General features: G+C 46.2%; 1 long non-coding RNA gene across 1 annotated transcript in view; it reads right to left on the minus strand.

Moving 5' to 3' along the window:
• Nucleotides 1-2,267, minus strand: part of LOC310820773 — a 32,760-nt gene extending 30,493 nt beyond the window's left edge. The window contains exons 1-2 of the long non-coding RNA XR_014554831.1: nt 2,176-2,267; nt 422-538 (exon numbers count right to left, since the gene is read on the minus strand). This is a non-coding gene — a long non-coding RNA (uncharacterized lncRNA). The remainder of the gene's footprint in view (nt 1-421; nt 539-2,175) is intronic.
• Between the last annotated feature and the right edge of the window lie 4,591 nt (nt 2,268-6,858).

Consider the following 6,858-nt stretch of genomic DNA (forward strand, 5'->3'; position numbering starts at 1 on the left):
TGTATCTTGATGGTAGTCTTGAACATCGGACTACCTTTTTGAAAAATAGGACACTAGAAACCACGACATACACTATCTGGCCAAGATAGCACAAAACACAATCTCTAAATGTGTGTGTGTGTGTGTGTGTGTGTGTGTGTGTGTGTGTGTGTGTGTGTGTGTGTGTGTGTGTGTGTGTGTGTGTGTGTGTGTGTGTGAGAGTGTGTGGATACCCATTGTGTTGGTTCGTTGCGGACTCCCATGGCTTCCTATTCTGTGATGAGCTTATCATTGTGTTTGTCATGGACATCAAAGGCACAAATATGTAGGTAAAGGGACTGTCCTATTTTGTGAAACAAAATAAGTTCTCCACAAACGAATCAGACATCTTAATGACTTCTAATGAATAAGCAGTCCACTTTATATCTCAGTTTGGACTCACTTCACAAAGCAAGAAGATCCCCTGGTCTCCCGTATCACGCTCGTTTGAGAAACTCAAGCAGGCGATGTAGCACTGTACATTGAATGCCAGCAACTCTCCTCCACTTCTCTTTTTCCCCTTTTGGAAGACAAAAAAAAAAGAGAGATGAAGGCATCGGGAGTGTCCAAACCAGTCGGCCTGGGTCATTTCATACTGGAGTAACCCCGCCCGATATCTCAAACTTGAAGAAGATTAGGACGGATAATGTACTGGACATAGAGAACCATCTCCCTGTACCAATCACTAAATCACAAAGCATGCCTCCACTGAGCGGTTTCATATCACATTCATTAGGTCCCGTATCGTAACCTTCCCCTCCTCTTCATTACCCGTTTTGTCGTTCTTTCGGAGGACAAAGAGATGAAGGGGTCCCGCTTGGGCCCAGAGCCCAGAAAATCATTTAACAGGCCAATCAGAGCAGGGCCTGATCCCAGTGCAGCCATTAGGGAAACCTGACTCGCGGCCCGGCCCATCTCTCACAGCCCTTTTTACTGTTAGACGCTCTACAAATTGAGCATCATCCCCGAACCCTCAGCAGCCATTTTGAGGATGAGTGGAGGCCGCAGCGCCGGGCGGTAGCCACCGACGGCAACCACGGGAAAGAAGAGAGAGTGGGAATGGACATGAAAATTATGTCCTCCGGTTTAGGGAGGCAATGGAGAGAGGTAGATAAAAATAAATTAGCTCGGCTGATTGAAGGGGGTTCCTAATTCTTTCATTTTCATTCCCCTCCCTCCCTCCCTCCCTCCCTCCCTCGCCCCCCCCCCCACCCCTCCTTCTCCACTCCCTCGACCCCCCAACCCCTAGTCCTCCAACTCAACACCTTGATAAAAACCTCTTTCTTTTCTTTCATTCATCCTTCTTTTCTTTTTTTTTCCTTTCCATCCTGCCACCAGGGAACACACAGGGCCTTTGTTCGCAGAATTGGTTTTCAGATGTTATTTTTTCTTTCTTTAAGAGCAGGCGATTAAAATCACCTCAGTCGCTTAGCAGTGATGCCGTTTGTCTCTCCAGCCCCACTCCTGCTCCGAGTCACAGGGCTTACTCCTCTACATCTAACAGTTGTGATATAATAGGATTTCACTCCTGCACTTCCCAACACCTCCTGCATATTTAGAGCTTAAATACATGCATATGTATAAATTGAACCTCAGAGCCGTCGTGGTGCTTTAATAGGACCCAGTGTGTAATTCTAACTTTATTCTAAGTCAAGGGGTAAATAATGAGAGAGGAGTTTCTTCATAAGGAAGAGGTACTCTAGAAACATGGATGTTTTACATAAGCAAACACGACTGTGTTTGTTCAACAAAAAGGGACTTCATAAGAGAAACAGTACAGTGTTCTCTTTAGCCTCTCCGAGGCTGTGTGAATCCTTTCATATTCATTGCTATTGAATGTTAAATTGCTTTGAGTGAAAGATTATTCGACATATAGCTATGAATAAGTTTAGCTTGGCTGAGGTGCGATGTTAAATCACCATTAAACCATGTTGTGCTAGCCAAGAGTGTCAAAGTTAAGTAAAGCCACTCAGCAAATATGAACATATAAAAACAAACAGTGGGTTAGATACTCGTCACACTAGTACTCAGCTGCATGCATCCTGCTGTGTCGGAGTGAGTGTGTGTGTGTGTGTGTGTGTGTGTGTGTGTGTGTGTATGCGTGTGTGTGCGTGTGTGTGTGTGTGTGTGTGTGTATGTAGTGTGTGGAGGGCTTACCTGAGTCTAATCCAGAACGATTTTCACCTTCCCCATCCACTTTCTCCGCCCCCTCCCTCTCACAGTCCGGAGGGCACTGAAGCTGTTTCTAAATAACATAAATCACACACGCACGCACGCACACACACACGGGGACACACACACACACACACACACACTGTAAGGATAACAAGAAGAACAGGAATGTGTCTTTTCTCTCCTTCTCCCTCTCTCTCTCTGCTTGGCGTGCCAAAGGCCTTGATTAATGGGACGGTTTAATTAATACTCTTACAGTACTTAGTGCACAGACCTGACAATTAGCATCGGCCTAAAGAGTGTAATCACCTGAGCTCATCCCAGATCCTTATCCAAAGACAGGCGGAGAAAAGGAAAGTGAAAGAGTATCATGCATCGTGTGTGTGTGTGTGTGTGTGTATTCATAATAATAAAAAAATACTGTGATCCTGCATTGTTTTTTCAACCCCCAGCATTTACGAAACTGAAAAAGGTTAAGCTACAACATCATGTGGTTGGACTGATATTACCCAACATCACACTGAGAGTGAATACAGACTGTTTACACCCTGTTTACTCCGATGCATATTTCAAATGTGACCTCAACCTCAGAACCACCAAGGAATTCAATATACACCCAGATGTCAGGAGGAGCAGGTAACATCTACACACACACACACACACACACACACACGTGTGTGTGTGTGTAAAACTGGCAAAATAGTGTCTATGAGGACCATCATGGAAAAAAATAAACTGTGGTATTAGCAATTGTGTGATTGGATCCACAGTAATGTTCTTTTTGTTTTAATCAGAATGGCGAACAGCAAGCCGAAAGAGAAAATCCAGAGTATTAATTACAAACTGATTAGCTGCTGCTTTTGTGGAAGGCTGTATCATTTAATTGAGGGGAAAATAATGATCACAATTCCAGTAACTTCTAATTAGAAAAACAACTCAAATCTTATCGTGTCTCTGTGATACATGGGAACACACACACTCACACACACTGAGGAAAAAATGCTACGGCACAGTATTTGTGTGTGTGTGTGTGTGTGTGTGTGTGTGTGTGTGTGTGTGTGTGTGTGTGTGTGTGTGTGTGTGTGTGTGTGTGTGCATGTATAAGGAGACAGAAATCCGAGTTTAAGCAAGTTGACGGCGGATTATGTTTGTAGATATTACTTCAGAATCAATGGCATGCCTTCTCAGAAGAGACACAGACAATTACAGATCTGATAACCTCTGAAATGTATCGGAGCTGTTTCAGTGTGTTTACACTATCAGACGGGCCTGAAACAACAGCACAAATAAGAACACGGGAAGATTCCATCTTAACTTCCCTGCCTCTGTGCTTATCACACCCCACAAAATCACTGTGTGTCACAGAGAGCCTGGAACATAACCAAGAACCAATCTCTCTTTTTTTGGGAGTCTTGTTTACGACTGGGTGAGGCAGGGTGATGACCTTGTAGTAACATTTAAGAGGATTCTTTTGTTCAGATAAACGTTGGAGCTTACGGTTCTATATTTTTACCTTGAATTACAGAACAAAGGGTTACACAGGATCAGTGTGTGTGTGTGTGTGTGTGTGTGTTGTACAGTATATGGAGGACTTAGTCATGCAATGGCAGTCAATCAAACACTGCAACACACTCAATTAAGGACTATCATCTCTGAGGGCAATAAAACATTTTTATGACATCATAAACGGGCTTGTTATTCAATGTGAATAGTGCCAAATGAATGGGTGCTTGTTTATTCTCTGCCTTTTTTGAACTTATACAGACACGCACGCACGCACACGCACACACACACACACACACACACACACACACACACACACACACAGTATGATTAATTTGCTGTTTTGTCATTGGTTTTATTAATGTGAATATATATGATTTATGACTTCTGTCTAGACAGGCTGCTTTCTCCTTTCTTGAGGCAGATGTCCTGATCTCTGGGTGAGAGCTTGTGTGGGCGAGTTGTTGTTGTTATTAATTGACTGACGTCTTTACATTTTGTCATGTTTGGTCTGTGGGTGGTGATTCTGGTTCTTCATAAACAGTCTTTATAGTGAATTAGGGTAAACAGACATGATTTATGATCTCTCTGACAAGAGCAGCAGTCAACGAAGATACATCTGACTGAGTAGAAGACGAGAGAGGCGGCGTGACTTTGATGTTTGATATTGTGCACTGTATTGCCTATGGAGTTAGCGTGGCCTCCATAGAAACCATACAATGCATGACTATTGCATAGCTGTAATGTTTGGAGGGCAGAAAAACATCATAGGATGCCAAAACAGCCCCATCCAAATACCTCCCTCTCTCTCTTTCTCTCTCACTCTCTCTATCCTCTATTCTCTCTCACTCTCGGTGATCCAAGTATAACCAAAATGCCGCCAGCAGCCAGACTTCTGTCCAAACATGAGGGTCAGTTCTCCCTGCACTAGAAGACAACTCATGAAGATGTGTCACATGGTATAGTACCCGCGTCAGGGATGTGCCGGTGTCCACCATTCCTTTGGACCTGTTTTAGGATTGGATCCTGTGTTTAAGGGGGGGTTGGAGGAGGAGGAGGAGGAGGAGGAGGGGGAGAAGTGTGTGTTGGAGTGGGACTGGGGGATTGTCCAGGGATAGTGTCTGGTTGGCCATCCTTGGCTGAGAGGTAATCTGTGATGGTGTGCTGAAAACAAACCGTGTTGTCACACACAGGGGAGACTTTCCAAAAGGCCTGACATGTTATAGAATGGCCCTGGGTGTTGGACGGAGTGGGGGAAATTACAAACACACACACACACACACACACACAAGCAGACAGCAATACACACAATGATCTCACACTCCCACACACACACACACACAAAATAACAGGCATATATGGAAACATAGAGCCAATGGCACACACACACACACACACACACACACACACACACACACACACACACACACAGCAGTGAGCTGCTGGGATGCTATGCCAGGTGGCAGGGGAGCCTCTCGGTTGAGAGGGAGAGGGAGGAGAGGAGAGGGTCTTGGCTGGCCTTGAAAGGGAGACAGGCACAAACGGTAGCGACAGTGGCCAGGCTTGGATGCAAGGGAGCCCTGGAGGGGTTTCCTGGGCATGCAGGCAGGGGGACGGTGGGATGGTCAGCCCCCTCTGTAACAGAGAAGCATGATTCCAGAAGCAGCTGTCCTGTTCTGTTCAGACCCGGACCCCTGTCTCTCTCCAGCCCACAATACACAAGCAGAGAGAAAGGGGCTCACAGCTGGGCTAAGACTGGGCTTACACAAACGGTATTGTTCTAGCACTGAGATAGGCTGTGGTCCTGGATATTTGGTACAAATGAAAATGTACCTTCCTCTAAGCCTTATTCCTCTAAGCCTTATGCACAGCATGCTGGGTTTAGGACAATTGCTGAGGTAATCATTGTCGTTTTTTAATAGAAATACATCACCTGAGATGACCCACGGCTTACATGTTAGCACCTGTGTAATGGCAGGTACAGACATGATTTTCCTATTCTTCGGAAAGAGAGATCAGGTTGAAGACTATATGCAAACAAACAAAGGAGGACAGTACAATGGGAATGGGGGGCCAGCCAATGTAAGTGTTCCTAGTTCCAAAACACCCCCTCAATAGACGTTCCCCAACCACCAAAAAAAATGAACGTAAAAAAGAGAGAAAAAAGAAAGAGAAAAAGAAAGAAAGAGTTCAGTCTTCCAGACATGAGGAAACGCAAGCAGCCGTTGGTCGTTAATGTCATCTTTGCATACCGCACGTCACACCTTGCATACGGCGCACTTTCCTGCAGCATATGCAGACCGACAGGGACATTCCTATCAAGGTATCTATTCTCTCTCTCTCTCTCTCTCTCTCTCCCCCTCTCTTTCTGAGCTCTGGACCCAACAAACAGGTTCAGTTCCCAACGGTAGAACCATCCTTCTGAGAGAACAAAAAGAAAAGAAGACGCTGAAGGGGAGGCCAACGGAGAAAGGAGGGGGTAGGAGAGGGGAGGAAGGAGTAGAACATTTGAAAGGGGAGGAGAGAAATCGAGAGAGAGAGAGAGAGAGAGAGAGAGAGAGAGAAATCGAGAGTGAATTAAAGGGATGGTGATGAAGTAGGTATTCTGGTGGGGCTGGCTCGTGTAAGGTGAGCTGTGGGGCGTGTAAAGTGAGTGGGGGGCTATTTGGGTCGTTTACACATGGAGCCTGGCCAGACTCCAGGGCTGAGCAGGCAGAGCGAGAGAGAGAGAGAGGGGAGAGGGGAGAGAGAGAGAGGGAGAGAGAGAGAGAGAGCCTCCTAATGGCACTGCCTTTCACAAGGCCACACTGCACTGAGCCGTAATTGAAGGTAATTGTTGGGAAGAGCCTTCGCTCCACAGAGTCACACAGCTTCCCTACTGTTCCCTGGCCTGAGATGGACAGGTCAGGATGAGAGAAGGGAGCCAGGGAGAGGGGGAGGCAGAGGGGGGAGGAGGGAGAAGGGGAGATTGCGTTACCCCTTCCTTCACCGTCCTCGACTGTCCTACACGGCATTTGTCTGGTCGCACAATTGCGTAATTGTGTCCTCGCTAAATGGACCAGGGGCAGCAGCGTCTTCGGTGGGCAGGTTCAGATGACAGACAGACGGAGAGGGGGGGGAGAGAGAGAGAGAGGGTGTCCATGAACCAAATGCTCCTGCCAAGCC

The sequence above is a fragment of the Argentina silus genome (assembly GCF_951799395.1).
Source record: "Argentina silus genome assembly, chromosome: 20".
Lineage (NCBI taxonomy): Eukaryota > Metazoa > Chordata > Actinopteri > Argentiniformes > Argentinidae > Argentina > Argentina silus.